A 15,212-nucleotide genomic window follows, 5' to 3' on the forward strand; every position below is an offset into this window, starting at 1 on the left:
GCAGACACAAAATGGAGACAGTGTGAAAAAGGGATGAGCTTAGAACGCTTTCAGATAAAGCAGTGTTTCTTGGTCTAAACCAGACGAAATATAAATGTCTAAATCACGGTCACAAATAGATGTATCAATTAACTTGTCTAAATGAGGTCTATAGCTTTAACTTTTAAATCTGAAGTCTGTTGCTCAGCTGGCTTTCAGAGTAACTTGTGTCAAGTTTGTAAGGTAGCCATGAGGGTTAATAGGATTTGAGATCATGGATCCTTGAGGAGTTTTTAACTTGTAAATATTTGTTCTAATTATACAATAACTACTAAAATGCAGTTGTAAATAAATTTAGATTAGTACTTATGGTGATGGTTAGCAGCAGTAGGTTATCTTAAGTAACTCCTCACACTTACTAAAGATCCATTATCAAAAATTAATCAAGTGCCTTTGATTAGCAGCACCAGACTATATCTTACACTTCATAATTATTCAAGCATTAATGATGGATTTGATTGTTCAAACACTTTTATTTTTTTAAACAGTCTAATGATTAATTTGTTAGTATTTGTTTTGTTCATCTAGATTCTGCTCCGTCAAACCAGATATATAACCTGGAATAGCTGATTTATTTAAACTTCAGAACTGAAAAGGAAGTATTTTCATTTTACTCTGCCAGTGATTAAAGAAAATATTGCCGAAAACTAGTACAGCAATATTACACTGAAGTGTAATAATATGTGAAAGTGAATGTTTAAAATATTTTTGTTGGTCTCCTGGATACAAGGTAAATGTTGCATCATTATCTTAATGAGACGTAGATTAAAAGGAAGATAGTTTAAAAGTTCTTGTTTAGACTTTGAAGATATGGTAAGAGAAGCATTAATGCTGGGAAGCAAGTCAAAATTTTTTAATGGATAGCTGCAGTATATGTCTTAAAAATGCAGTTGAGATAACGCATGTTTTGAACATCTTTTGTCATTGCTGGTTAACTGAAGCAGGCTCCAAGAGTTACTTAAATTTGAAAATATGGAAACATTAAACAGAACTGGAGCTTTAGATTATGTTCATCCTTGCACTGAAATAGACAGTTTCTCTTATTCCTTAAACAATATCTCAGCTATAAAGTGTGTTTTATTATATATTTTCCTTGCATTTTTAGCTGTTGTTACAGTTTGTGGAAACCTCCTGATAATAATCTCTCTTGGTTACTTCACACAGCTCCACACTCCCACAAACTCTCTCATCGTCTCTCTGACTGTGACGGACCTTCTTGTTGGAGTTATGGTCTTTCCTTTTAGCATGGCATTCTCCCTGAGCTCATGTCTGCTTCATGCAGGTTTTATATGTCATGTACAGGACAGCTTTGATGTATCTCTGAGCACATGTTCCATTCTTAACCTATGTTGTTGTTGGACCACTTGTTTGCTGAGTATTGGATTATCTGCCCGTTGTTGGACGTCACTGTGCCCCTCCAATGGCATCGGCCATTTTGTACCCAGGACAGCCCGCTCCTACATATCCCATCAAGCATTGCGACTGATATGACTGGGCGTCCCCAGTCTGACGTCACAGGATGCTATATAGGAGGCGCTCATGTTTGAAAAACTGCCTTCTGCTGGAAATCAGATCCAGGGATCGAAGAGCGCCACTTTAAGAGAAGAACTCTGTGAAGAGTTTAATTCATTCTCTCTCGTTGGACAACGAACTATTCATAACTGAAGTCTGTGGACTAAGAAGGCCGCAGAGTTCACTTTTGCCGATCGAAGACGTGAGTTAACACGTAACTGGAGACACGGAGCTTCGGAGAGACGAACCGCTACCATGTTTCATTTTCAAGTCGACTTTGATGGTCAGATCATATTTTTCCTTTTTGTCCAGAAGACCGAAGGACAAAGACTGACCGTTCCCCTGAAGTTAATTGTGGACGCACAATTAACTCAACCCCACGTTTCCTCGCTCAAATTCCCTCGCTCAGGAAGAAGACGACACAAGTAAAACCCATTTCTTTTTTTTATTTCTTTATTAGGAGGCCTGGGCAGGGTCAGAGGTTGTAGAAGCGATCGGAATCGCTGGTTAGGATCTCATGTGTTCTGAATAATATGTGCATGTAACCTTGCTTATTGAAACTTTGATGTGTTATGTAATATCGGGATCCGCCGTGATCCCCAGAGCTGTCTGTGTTTACTATCTGAACGCAGGTGGGTTGCAAAACTGGACTGTTAAAACGACCTCATGGTAAAATTCTCCATTTTACCTTTGTCTTCAATCTCACTGTGCTAGCTTGCCGCCAAAAGTTATCAATCCTTTGTTTCAGGAGTAAAGGGGGGAAGTTTTATGATCAGAAGATCATAAAAGACACTCTAAGCTGCGCTCCAACCCCCACCAGTCATCACCACACCCCCCTTTTCATATCCTCTCCTTTCCTCTGTTGTGCCATAAACTGCTGGTTGACTCAATAATACCCACTACCGTTTGTTGATTTTGCTTATTTAGATGTGTTTACCCCTGTGTGTGTAGAATTTTGCATGTTGAGTAGGTGAAAATTAATAAATTTTCACATAGATAAAGAGAGAGCGTTTGGTGTTTCATTGTGTGCAAAAAAGTGATGTGTCAGTCAAAATAAGGTTCAAGTTCCACATGTTTCGGCAGAAACGATCGATTAAACAGTGACATCTCCGGCAATAGTTATTAATTATTACGGAGTATTTAACGGTTGTAATTGTCAGAGGCGTTGAGCCACAATTACAACACCAGAAACCTCTCTGGTCTCGATTCGTAAATGAGGATTTATGGTTAAGAAATTGATTTTGTCAGATTATGATTTGTAATTATAATTATTGATCAAGATTATTCAATCAATAATCATACTCCCAACATTGTATTGCCATTGATAGATATTGTGCAGTGTGTCAGCCTCTCACCTATAGAACCAGAATTACTAATAGTGTTGTTGTGGTGATGATTCTGGTGAGTTGGGGTATATCTGGATTAATTGGATTTGGGATAACTATTGCAGTGTTAAATCATGAACCATGTAAATAAAACTGTTCTATGGAGGTTCTGCTATCTAGTACTCTGGGTCCAACATTTTCCTTTTACCTTCCAGCTCTCATCATGCTGTGTATTTACCTAAAGGTATTTCTAGTTGCACAGAGACAGGCCCGCATTATCCAAAACAATAAAACGTCTAGAGTAAAGGCAACTAGGCTGGAGAGAAAGGCCACAAAAACTCTTGCTATTGTTATGGGTGTTTTTCTCATCTGCTGGACTCCTCTATTTGTTTGCATAACCCTGGTTCCTTTCAGCACTGATGCAGTCCCGGTTTCAGTGCTTGAGACTCTTAACTGGGTTACTCTAATTCAACGCTCAATTTGTTTATTTATGCTTTTTCTTTACAGCTGGTACAGGACAGCTTTCAGAATTATAATTTCTGGAAAAATATTTCAGGGGGATTTTACTAATTCAAAGCTGTCTTGATCGGTTTGATGACAGGGCCTTCATTTAGTTGGGTGTGTGTCTATGATTAAGTGTATTCAAATCATTTTCACCCTGTGTGGATCAGAGAAAAATCAGAATAGATATATTATCATAACACGTGCACCCACTGCTTGTCTTACATTTCATAGAAGTTGTATGTTGTGTTATCAGTCCGGATTGTAAAAACATTTTATATACATCAAATCCGCAAATCAGTGTGTAAACATTTGACCCAAATTGTTGATTAGGACAATCAAGAGTAAAGCATCCAGTGTCCTTTAATTTGCTGTATTTAGAAGTGTAAAATTTAATTTCAGGTTCTTGTGATATCGTTCACTCTTTGAGCTCACAATTGTTCACCAGAGAACAAGTAATAATACACATATACAGAATTTAAATCTAGAAAATTAGCCAGTGCTAATTCAAAGAATATTGTAAGCTGACATGATACATGACAGTAGTTTCGTCTTTCATCATGTAAATAATTAAAAAATACATCTGGTGATACTTAAAACCACAAAACCTTTCTTTTTCCAATATTATATTGGACCATACGTATCTGAAACCATTGTACAACCCTCTCATTGTACCCTTTGATTTTCTTGTGGCATTGTATGGCTACATTACCTTAAAAACAAACTAAACAGACTTTAAATAAGGAAGCAAAAGATGTTAAATATGTTAACCAATGTCGTAAAACAGGAAAATTCTAAAAAAAGAACTGTTATGAGGTAATCAGAAGACCTGTGCGGATCTGGAATTTAACTGCGGGCTCTGTGTTCAAAATGGTACTCCGTCACCTTGTTCTTTATTTTAAAAGTAATGATATATAAGGAACATGTTTACTATTAAGACTTAAAAGTTTTAACTTTTGAGAAAATAGCTCCTAAGACATATATAATGAATATAGTTGACAGTAAAAAAATACATAAATTGAATCCCTGCTGATTTACAAAAAAGGAAAAATAAAGAAGTAAAACATAAAAGTAGCCAAGACAAGTCTTGTCTTAATATATTAAACTTAAACCCAAAACAGGATAAAAATAAACAGGAATGCCTGTCATATATGACCATCAGACTGTGATGGTCATATATGACCATCAGACCAAAAATAAAGATGACAACTGGAACCAGACAAGCCGAGTCACTGGAGGATTGTGCTGAATATGGAGGTGAGCCCAGCATAAACCTCCTAATTTCAGTGAAAGCATCTTTGGCAGGCTCCTCGAGAACAGAAGTTTGAACAGGTAAAAATCTGTGCCCCAGCTGGACCTTCTTGCTCTCTGGAAAAAGACTGGTAAGACGCCTTAAAGCTGCATTAGGGAGTTCTGAGAAAACCATAGACTTAGCCTTACAGGTCGCTTCCCCTTGTTCTCTGCTGTGCTACAGTCCTCTCTCCACAGCAGAGCTTGCCGTGTACACGCAGGCTAGTAAGCAGGGCAACCGATGATGGTGGCAAAGAGCTATGGCACATTTACTGGTAGAGATTAAACATTACAGATGCACATTACACTGACTATGGCCTGACCATACTTTGACTACAAACTTGGTCCTTAAATTATTAGCACAGTGTCTTTAGCACATCTTCAGCACACCAGCAATCTTGAACTTGAACAAGGGTATGTGCTGTGTGGGGGAGGGGTGTGAGCAGCACATACATTTTGTGATTGACACTGCTAAGACATTCCTCCTGGCTCTGATTGGTTGTTTCTGACTGGGAGCGGTGTATTCTGCAAATGGCAGAAGCACCACTACGAGGAGCCAGAGGAGCTTAATTTTTCACAGATTATGTGTTCCACATTCTACTGTCAGGACATAGTGACAGTTTTAACAAAGGTTTTTAAAAAAAAAAATACATTTACAAAAGTTACCTACTGCAGCTTTAATGACTAACACACAAAAAAAGCATTTCCTCTGATCATCTAAGAACTGAAATAGGTGGAGAGGTGTCTGATGACTCCCCTGTCAGAACATTATGTAGAGAGTTCAACCATACCTATCTTTAAAACTTGAGATAAACAACTGGCATGAATAGGTTTTGGCCACAGTGAAACATTTGAAGCTGGTTGGGATCTGTCATGCTCCCAGGTAATTTCCTGTCCTACATGCAGAATCTAATCAGGACACAGGCTGTAAGATTGTTAAAAGGTTTATTTTACAAGACAAAATAAAGTTATGCAGCAGTTGAATCTGGCTTCGGAGTTCTGCTCCAACAGGGTCTGGAGAGGTAGAGATACTATTAGTGGAGGTTTTCAGTAGGAGAGAAAGGAGGCTGTCTAAATTGACTCAGCGTTGCAAAGCTTACCGAGTAGCAGAGCAAGATCGATTCCGGGGAGGTTTGCTGATCCTGGTTGAGGCTTGAAAGATGAAGTTTGAAGAATTAACTTCTGAGTGTTTAATTTGAATGGAGCTGGTAGGAAAACTGAGGAGGGGTAGAGAACAGCAGGCAGGCTGAGAATGGCTGGAGGCGTTGAAACTGCTGATGATTTGCGAAGACTTAGATCTAGAGAATAGCTTCTTCTTCTTTTTGAGATTTTTTGGCGGGTGGCATCAAACGTTTAGATGCATTATCGTCATCTGCTGTGCTGGAGTGTGGGCCAGAATATATAACTCACCTATTTTATATTCTTGCAAATATTCCCGTTTGTCTTAAAAATCTTAGAAATACTCTATTTATCATTTCATGTTTAGCTAGTACTGTATTCACTTTTAATGGTTCCATACCATACTTCCTTAATTCTTGCTTTAATTTTTCTCTACTCACCCTATATTTTTCACAATGAATTACAACATGCTCTACTGTTTCCAAATCCCTTCCACAATCACATCTGCCTGTTGGATGTTTACCCAAGATGTGTAAAGCTTTATTTAACCGTGTATGTCCTAATCGTAATCTTGTTATGACTGCCAGTTCTTTCCGATATTCTCCAATTACTTCTATTTTACCTACCGATTTTTGTATTTGAAATAGATGTCGCCCTTTGGTTCCCTCCTCCCAAAGCTGCTGCCATTCTTATTTTACATTGTTCTTAATAAAATTTTATTTCAGATTTACTATATGGAATTTCCATAATTCTATCTTGACTTAAAGACTGTTTGGCTAAACGATCTGCAACTTCATTACCTTCTATTTCTTAATGAGCAGGAATACACATGAACTTAACAATCAAATGAAATTGTATAAGTCTAAATAAAATTTCATAAATTTCATATACTAAATCTATACGGCTTTTGGATGAGAAATCCATAATCGACATCAAGGAGGACAGTGAATTTGAGCAGATAAGAACTCTTTCTATTCTGTTTTGTTCTACCCATTGTAACGCCATCCGAATTGCAATCATTTCAACTGTAAAGACAGCTAAATGATCTGATCTTTGTTTCAATGATCTAGAGAACAGCTATCATGGAGATGATCTTATAGAGGAAACAAGGTACGGCTAGAGCCAGTAAGGTAACTGCAACCTGGGAAGCACAGGGAGTCAGAGGTAAGCTCAGGGATGCAGAATTACAAAAAAAAAAAAAAACATTAACTAGATTTAAAAATCACAAACGCACTCAAGGCGATTAAGGTGGCTTGGATAGATTAGCTGCAAGTGAAGAATAGCAGTCTCACAGCTCCTTAAGTTTCCAGCAGCCTGATGAAGGAATTAACCAAAGGTGTGCAGGCTCCACCTGGTGGACGCGCCCTGAAACAAATATCATCTGTGGAAACACACCTCACAGGCGCACCAAAACACACACATTTACATGCCAGGATAAGACTTTTCGTAGGCATAGCAAAAATACCATCAGATTTAACAGCAGTATTTCAAATGTCTTCTTTCTAGATGTCAGGTCATTGACTGAAAAACTCAAATCTCCAACTCTTAATAATTGATGTGATACAGTTTGTGTTTGCTTTTCTCCAGGTTTGGTGCTATGTATTATTAGCCTATCCATTTATGTTTCATTTGTGCAAGCAATATTGTTCCACAAGTCTTGTGGTTTGTTCAGAAGCAATTCTACAAACCTTAGTTTTGTTTCATTTCTTTTTATTTTAAATGCATTTTTTTCAGATCTCAAGATCAAAATTTGACACACGGTTTCAACATTTATTTTGTCAGTTTCAACTAATTTTTTCAGATGTACAATAATTTTGACCCTTTTTTGGCTACATACAATACTTTCATCTGACAGAAAAGGCTAAACAAACTTAAAAGTTTGATTGGAACCTGCTGCAGCCCCCTGCCGTGCATGACTAACTCCCACCCTCCTCACTTTGTTATGGAATTTTGACAAAAATTCAATCAGGGAGACTCACCTTCATCTCCAGTTTCATCCAATGGCTCCTCCATGCGTCTCCGCTCCAACCAATCAGTGTCAAGTCCGCAGTCCTTCTCAGCTAATCACCCCTCAAGGCCCCATATTTAAAGATCTCCGACCATGTGTTGGACCACTTGTTGCTGAATATTGGACTACTTGCACAGACACCAGGCCTCCTGGTGCTTTCGGCCATTTTGTATCCAGGACATTGCGGCTGATATGACACGCCCAAGTCTGACGTCACAAGGCGCTATATATGGAGGCATCCATGTTGAACACGCCGCCTTCTGCTGGAGACCAGACTAGCAACTGAAGCGCACCACTTCAAGAGAAGAGTTTCTTGCGGAGTTCATTTATTCTCTCTCGTTGGCCAACGAACAATTCCTAACTGAGGTCTCTGGAATGAGAAGGCCAGGAATTTCACTTTGCCGATCGAAGACGTGAGCTTAACACATAAATAAGAACACGGAGTTTCGAGGAGTTGAACCGCTACCGTGTTTCATCCCAAGTCGACTTTGATGGTCAGATCATATTTTTCCAAGAATGCCAGAAGACGAAGCTGACCGCTTTTCCTGAAGTTAATTGTAGACGCACAGTTAACTTACTCCCCACCTTTCCTCGCTCGATCCCTCCGCTCAGAAGGAAGACAACAACAAATAAAACCCATCCTTTATTTTTTATTTCTTTATTAGAAGGCCTGGGCAGGATCAGAGGTTGTAGAGCGATAAGAATAGTTAGTTAGAATTTAATGTGTTCTGAATCGTATGTACATGTAACTCTGTTATTGAAACTTTGATGTGCTGCGTGTTACCTGGAAGCAACGTCGCTCCGCTCTGTGCGCGTTTTGTGGAGTATCGAACACTTGAGAGGTGTGCTGTAAGACTGGACTGTTAAAATAACCTCATGGTGAAATCCCCATTTTCTTTGTCCTCAACTTTACTGCTGGCCAGCTTGCTGCCAAAAGTTTATAACCCTTGGTGTGCTAAGGAGTAGGGGGGAGGTTTTATGAAATGAGCAGAAGTTATAGTGTATAAGCGCCCCACTCTCCACTCACCACCACACCCCCTTTTAATATTCTCATTCTTGCCATAACTGCTGGTTGATTCAATACATACCCACTGCTGTTTGCTTTATTTTGCTTAGTTAGATGTGTTACCCCTTTTATGTAGAACTTTGCATGTTGAGTAGGTGAAGATTATTAAATATTCACATAGATAAAGAGAGAGCGTTTTGTGTTTATTGTATGTAAACGTGATTCGTCAGTCAAGATAAGGTTAAAAGTTCCCCACGTTTCGGCAGAAACGGTCGATTAAACAGTGACATCTCCGGCAATAGTTATTATTTATTATGGAGTATTTAACGGTTGTAATTGTGAAAGGCGTTGAGCCACAATTACACCAGAAACATCTCTGGTCTCGATTCATAAATGAGGATTTCAGTTAAGAAGTTCATTTTGTCAGGTTATGATTTTTAATTATAATTATCGATCAAGATTACTTAATCAATAATCATACTTCCAACATATGGATCTCCCTGCTTGCCAGCCGAGCTTCGACCCTCCACCCCATCGCCTCCATCCGGCTCCTCAGATCCTCCCAATTCCCTTATTCTTAGGCCTCCACTCCATCACCAGTATTGGATCCCAGAGGGAAGGCATCTCTAATTCTAAGATGTTCATTCAAGTTCATGTCATTCTCAGCATTCATGTCTTCCTCTGATATCCAAGTGCCAAAGAAATAAACATCGGTTAAGTAACTTCTTTAATCGCATATTTGTGTTTCTTATTGTGAGTTTCTACAGGATTGAAATACATGTTACTTGCCTGACAGCTCAAACACCAATAATTTAAAGAGACAGAACATAGGTTCATTACAATACCAGTATAAATAAGTAAATTAAAACATTATAGAAGCAGGGCAAACTAACCATCCTTTGATGCTACATTCACTAGTAATCGTAAAAGGCAGGTGTGTTCACTGATGCATGGACAGCTTAGCTTCAGTCGTTAAACCAACATCTTCCCACATCTGGGGGGTGGCACTGTGGTGGCCATTGTTATTCCTAACCCCCCGCCCCCGATGGCACCACTTTACACTGATCATATAGCTCTATGTTCTTGTGCAGTGTCCACTCATTCCACTATTGGATTTCTGAGGAATAGTAATAATTTGTTTTATTAAATAAACATTAAGAGAAGCACAACTATTGCCTAGGTGTTACCTCATTGTGGTTTTAACTGATATATGTATTGTTTACTAGCATGAAGTATTGATTTTTGAAATACTCTAAAGAAAAATAACTAGTAATTGTAATTTGTATATTTGGGTTGATGACATCACAAAAGCTACAACAATTCATCTGATTAGCTGGTATTAGTGAACATTATGAATGATGAGCAACCTTTGAGAGATTTTGACAAATTCTGAACCATTTGAGTTGCAAGGGATTCAGCCTCACGTCTGACTCTGATGAGCGCCCAACGCCGTGAGATGCAGATGGTAAAGCTAAAGTAAATGGTGATGATAATCATCTTGAAAACATTAACTGACACAATGGTGATTATAGTACCATTTAGCTTTTCTATCTGAGTTTTTTTTTCCTTTCTTAGTAGGCACCCCAAAAATGAGAAAAATGCTTGATTCTGCCTTTACTCCCTTTAATGATTACCTGACCTGCCAGTACAGGGGAGCTAGTTCATACTTCTAACTGAAGGTTTGACAGGAATGATGGTAATGCTACAGGCTGTACTTGACATGTTTGGTTGTAGTTTCCTAATCCACATGCATCATAAAAAAAAAAAAAGAAAAATCACAATAGATAAAAGGTTAGAAGGCTTATTACAAAGATTTCAAAAATGAACACAACTGAGAAGGAGTTATTTTATGGATACATTTTGCAGGATGAATTGTTGAGAGTGTGTTGGAGTCATCCATTTTGGTCGCACAGTTGAACATGCGCAGATCAACAGACATCGCAGCTCTGCTGTCACCCAGGATTATAAAACCCGTGGAAAATAAACTTTTGTTGCCATTTCCAGCCTGTCTCACGGGACGACGCAACAGAGGCGCATATTTGCAGAGACAAAAGCTCGCAGGCGAACTTTTGCTCCGCAAGGCGATTCCCCGAAGAGCTTGAAAGCTGGAATTCTATCTGATACAAGGTCAGAAGATTCATATACCAATCGAAGACCACGCCGGCGCAGGTGAAAAACCCACAGAGGTTTTATTTCCAAGGAGATGAGTTTCCTCCTTGTTGATTCAGTTGACTAATATCATATTTTCCCCTTTTGGACGGATGAGAAGTTTACAGTTTTTCCTTTTGAGTTGATCACGGACACGTGATCCCCCCTCGTTTTTCTTCAGACCTTACCCATCCTCAACCGGTGGAGAGAAGAAATCAAGTAATTTCATTCTTTTTACATTAAATCGGATAGGTGCATTTAGAAGTCTAGGAAGGATGAGGCATAGTTAAGGTGATTTAGAATCACCAGTAGTTAATCTAAGGTATCAACTTGTTGCATGCAATACTGATTGAAGTGTTTTATGCTGAGCTGTGTTTTGATTTGCTGTGAATAGTGCGTGGTTAATGTTTGTCCGGCTGATCCCAAATCAGCCAGGAGTTAGAAGTTGGACTTTTAAAAGTTTTTCATTCAAAGCAACTGCGGTCTGGGCCTCGCCTGACCACTCCTTAGCTTCAGTGTTATTAATGGAGTTTTTTCACTGAGTTCCCGCCTCAGAGTTTTATGACTCTTTGTTCGAGATCCGTGGCAATCAGCTGTACGGCTAAAGGGGCGTGGCTGATTGCTGCAATTGAGACATCAGCACACCAGGAGGACTTCTCTTTCCATTTAACCCAAATTACACATTTTGTCCTGAAAACTGTTGGCTTGATCTTCATAGACACTAAATGGCAATTTTTTTTTCTTTTATTATTATTATTAGGTAGTCATTTGTATTCCCTTTGTGTAGAACACTGGTTGTTAGTTAGGTGAAGGTTTGGGACCAGAATAATGGATGGATGGATGGATGGATGGATGGATGGATGGATGGATGGATGGATGGATGGATGGATGGATGGATGGATGGATGGATGGATGGATGGATGGATGGATGGATGGATGGATGGATGGATGGATGGATGGATAGATAGATAGATAGATAGATAGATAGATAGATAGATAGATAGATAGATAGATAGATAGATAGATAGATAGATAGATAGATAGATAGATAGATAGATAGATAGATAGATAGATAGATAGATAGATAGATAGATAGATAGATAGATAGATAGATAGATAGATAGATAGATAGATAGATAGATAGATAGATAGATAGATGTTTGTGTTTATTTTGTGCAAGAGTGATTTATCTGTCAAAACAAGGTCGAAGTTCTCCCACCTTCGGTGAAGGGGTTGAATAAACAGTGACATTTTGTGATTCTGGTTAATAATTATTAACTGGTTAACTATTAATTATTAATGATGAATAGCTAATTGTAATTATTAAGAGCTTTGAGCCCATAATCACAACACCAGAGGACATCTCTGATTTCTATTTGTAAGTAATGATTTTGGTTAAGAAATTATTTTCCTGAATTATGATTTTTTTAAATAATTTTTGATAAATAATGTGACTATGTTTAGGACTATGATTATTGATTAATATTTAATTAATCAATAATCATAGTCCTTACTAGTGGCTTACTGTCTGGAGGAGGGTGAAACAATTTCAATAATGGAAGTTATTTGATTTGAGTTAATTCAGGAGTTCTGGCAGCATTTGATCTTGGTGAGCTTGAGTTCCATAAAGTAGGATAAGTTACACTGGAGAGAGTGGGCAGCCAGGTGACGGTTGGGGAGGTTGAAGCTGCAGTGGCCGACTGAGAGGCAGGTGAGTTGCAGAGGTGACTGTCACAGAGAGAGGACTAGAATTTAAAAACAGGGTTGGATTGATGCAGCAACCTGGGAGCATATAGGTAGGCAGCAAGTGAACATCAAAGTTCTACCAGCAGGTAGCAAAGACACTTACATCATAGGTGAACATCAGGCGAAGAGTGATCTTCCTCCAGTTCCTTATATTTACCCAGGGGCTTGGTGAGCAAATGCCTGACAGGTGTGCAGTCAGCTGCAACCAGCCACGCACACCAGCAGAGATTCTCTGTAGAGAAGAGGACTCACTCCAACACAAAAACACACACCAGAACCATGACAGTACTAAGGTGCATTCCTTTTTGGGGCTAACTGGGTTAGGGACCATGATAAGTATTTCTGCCATCTGGTCTTTTTTTTTTTTTTTGGAAAACATTGTGGGTGAGTCATCACTTTAGAAAAATAATGTTTCAGATGAAAACATCTTGATGAAATCCATCACTCAGATCATATGAGTTTTTAAAACAACTTAAGTCAAACTGTTTGCGGAAAGTCTAAGATAATAACATCAGACCATTCTAGTAGTCCTGGGTCTCTTAACAAACCCCTTCCATGTGATCTAAGGCCAATCCTTATTCCACAAAAGCAAGAAATGTGTTGTTTACTTTCTTTCTGGCCAGGACATTTTCTACCTCACAAGAACTGAAGTGCAGAACATACAAGTCTTCATAGTTATTTTCCACAGATTTAACCCACATCCTATTCCTCAGACACCTCACAAGAAGATAGTTCTGGTCAGAATTCCTGTGATAAAATTATGTAATTTTGTTCTTGCAGCTCTGGGAGCGAGCACATATTTCTCTGTTCTTGCAGAGTATAACTAGGCCTTTACTGTCTTCAATATATTTTTTTGAAATCCCTGTAGTATTTTCATATGTTGCTAAAATGTTTTGCTTCAGGTGTACAGAATAAAGGAAAACCATACCTTGTTGATATAGAAACTTTCTGATATGAGATTTGTAGATTGTCTCTTGGTTGCCTCTTGGTTTCACAACTATCTTTTCAGCAGGTCTCAGTATGCAAAAGGCAGATGGTTTCATGTATAGGACACTCAACATCTTGTAGAGTGTTCTTGAAAAGTTAAGCCTTGGACCAATGCTTTGGATCATCAACGTTACTGATCTTGCTTTAAATGTTTCTGCTACTAAAGTTGTACCATATGTTGATGATACAGTCATTTACTGTTCAGTAACACACATCAAGCACATCAGGTACTCTTCAAAATGCCTTAATCCTATGCAAATCTCACTAATGCTATTTTCAAATTCAAGATTGAAGTTAATAAACTGCAGACCTATTACTATCTTGGTAGGCTCAGAGACTGAGCTTGTCTCTCATGTCTTGGTATTCCTATTGACAGAGGTCTCGCATTTACACCACATATTGAACAAATACTGAAGAAACTTACATTAAACTGGCCATTTACTTTAGAAATTGGTCCTGTTGTTTCTCTTTTGAATACAAGAAAATACTTCTTTTTACTACTTTTCTGCTTGTACTGTATTATGATGACACTGTATACATATACATGTTTTCAATCAGTGTCTGCATGTGTTACTCAGTCTGTCATGGGATACTTAGATTTATGACAAATGTCAGAGTTTTTACAACCATTTTTCTTTGGAGAATATGGGCTGGTCTCTGTCCATCAGACGACTAAACCTTTGGTACATGTTTTGGTCCTATTCTATAAAGCAACTCTTGGAATTCTACTGACATACCAGCAAAAATATTAATACCCAAAAGACTGTAGGATTTTACTCCCTTTGCTCACAGAACTTCTATATTATCACAGTTCCAAGGGTCTTTGCTGAACTGCGGAAAAGGTTTTTTTTTCAATACTGTATGTTGTATGGTCTACTTTAAAACTTTTAAGTGAATTTTTAAAGGACTTGGAAATATGTATGTCTTGATGTCAATGCTTTTAAAATGTTAGGGATAACTTTTCTAATTCTTACTTATAGATGGTGGGTAATCATCTCATAGAAAACATCACCAAAAACATGTGCTTACTTTTATTGTTTGCTTATGCTTTAAATTTGTCTTTAAAACTTTTGTGTGCTGCTGTCTATGATCGGACCCTCTTGTAAAATAAATATTTAAACTCATATAGTGTTTACTGGTTAAATAAAGGTTAACCATAATGAAAAATGTTAAATAAAAGGGAAAGAAAAATACAAACTACATAATTAAAACTGAATTGAAATTGAATTGAATAAATATTTGAAAATATGAGGTGCAACAATTATATCTGATAAAGTTATTTTGTGCTCTGCACAAGCGGTAAAATATTCAGTATTTCGCCCTTTTCAGGACTTTCTGTCGGCACATTAAAACCACCCATCTAAGTATTGCCAGTAAACGGCAGTGGCCATCCCCCACAGGATTTCACACCTAGGATGAACTGGCACACTGACAGTAGTTTGGAGTAGGTTGCAGCCTTTTTAATGACATCCAGTTTCAGTAAACAAGAAAAGTATTCAGTTGTATTAGTTACTGATCTTATGGTTTTTCA

General features: G+C 38.1%; 1 pseudogene; it reads left to right on the forward strand.

The window, feature by feature from the left end:
* The first annotated feature begins 1,011 nt into the window (after positions 1–1,011).
* LOC124881840 lies at positions 1,012–3,462 on the forward strand (annotated as a pseudogene).
* The last annotated feature ends 11,750 nt before the right edge of the window (positions 3,463–15,212 follow it).

The sequence above is a fragment of the Girardinichthys multiradiatus genome, chromosome 15 (genome assembly GCF_021462225.1).
Source record: "Girardinichthys multiradiatus isolate DD_20200921_A chromosome 15, DD_fGirMul_XY1, whole genome shotgun sequence".
Taxonomy (NCBI): Eukaryota; Metazoa; Chordata; class Actinopteri; order Cyprinodontiformes; family Goodeidae; genus Girardinichthys; species Girardinichthys multiradiatus.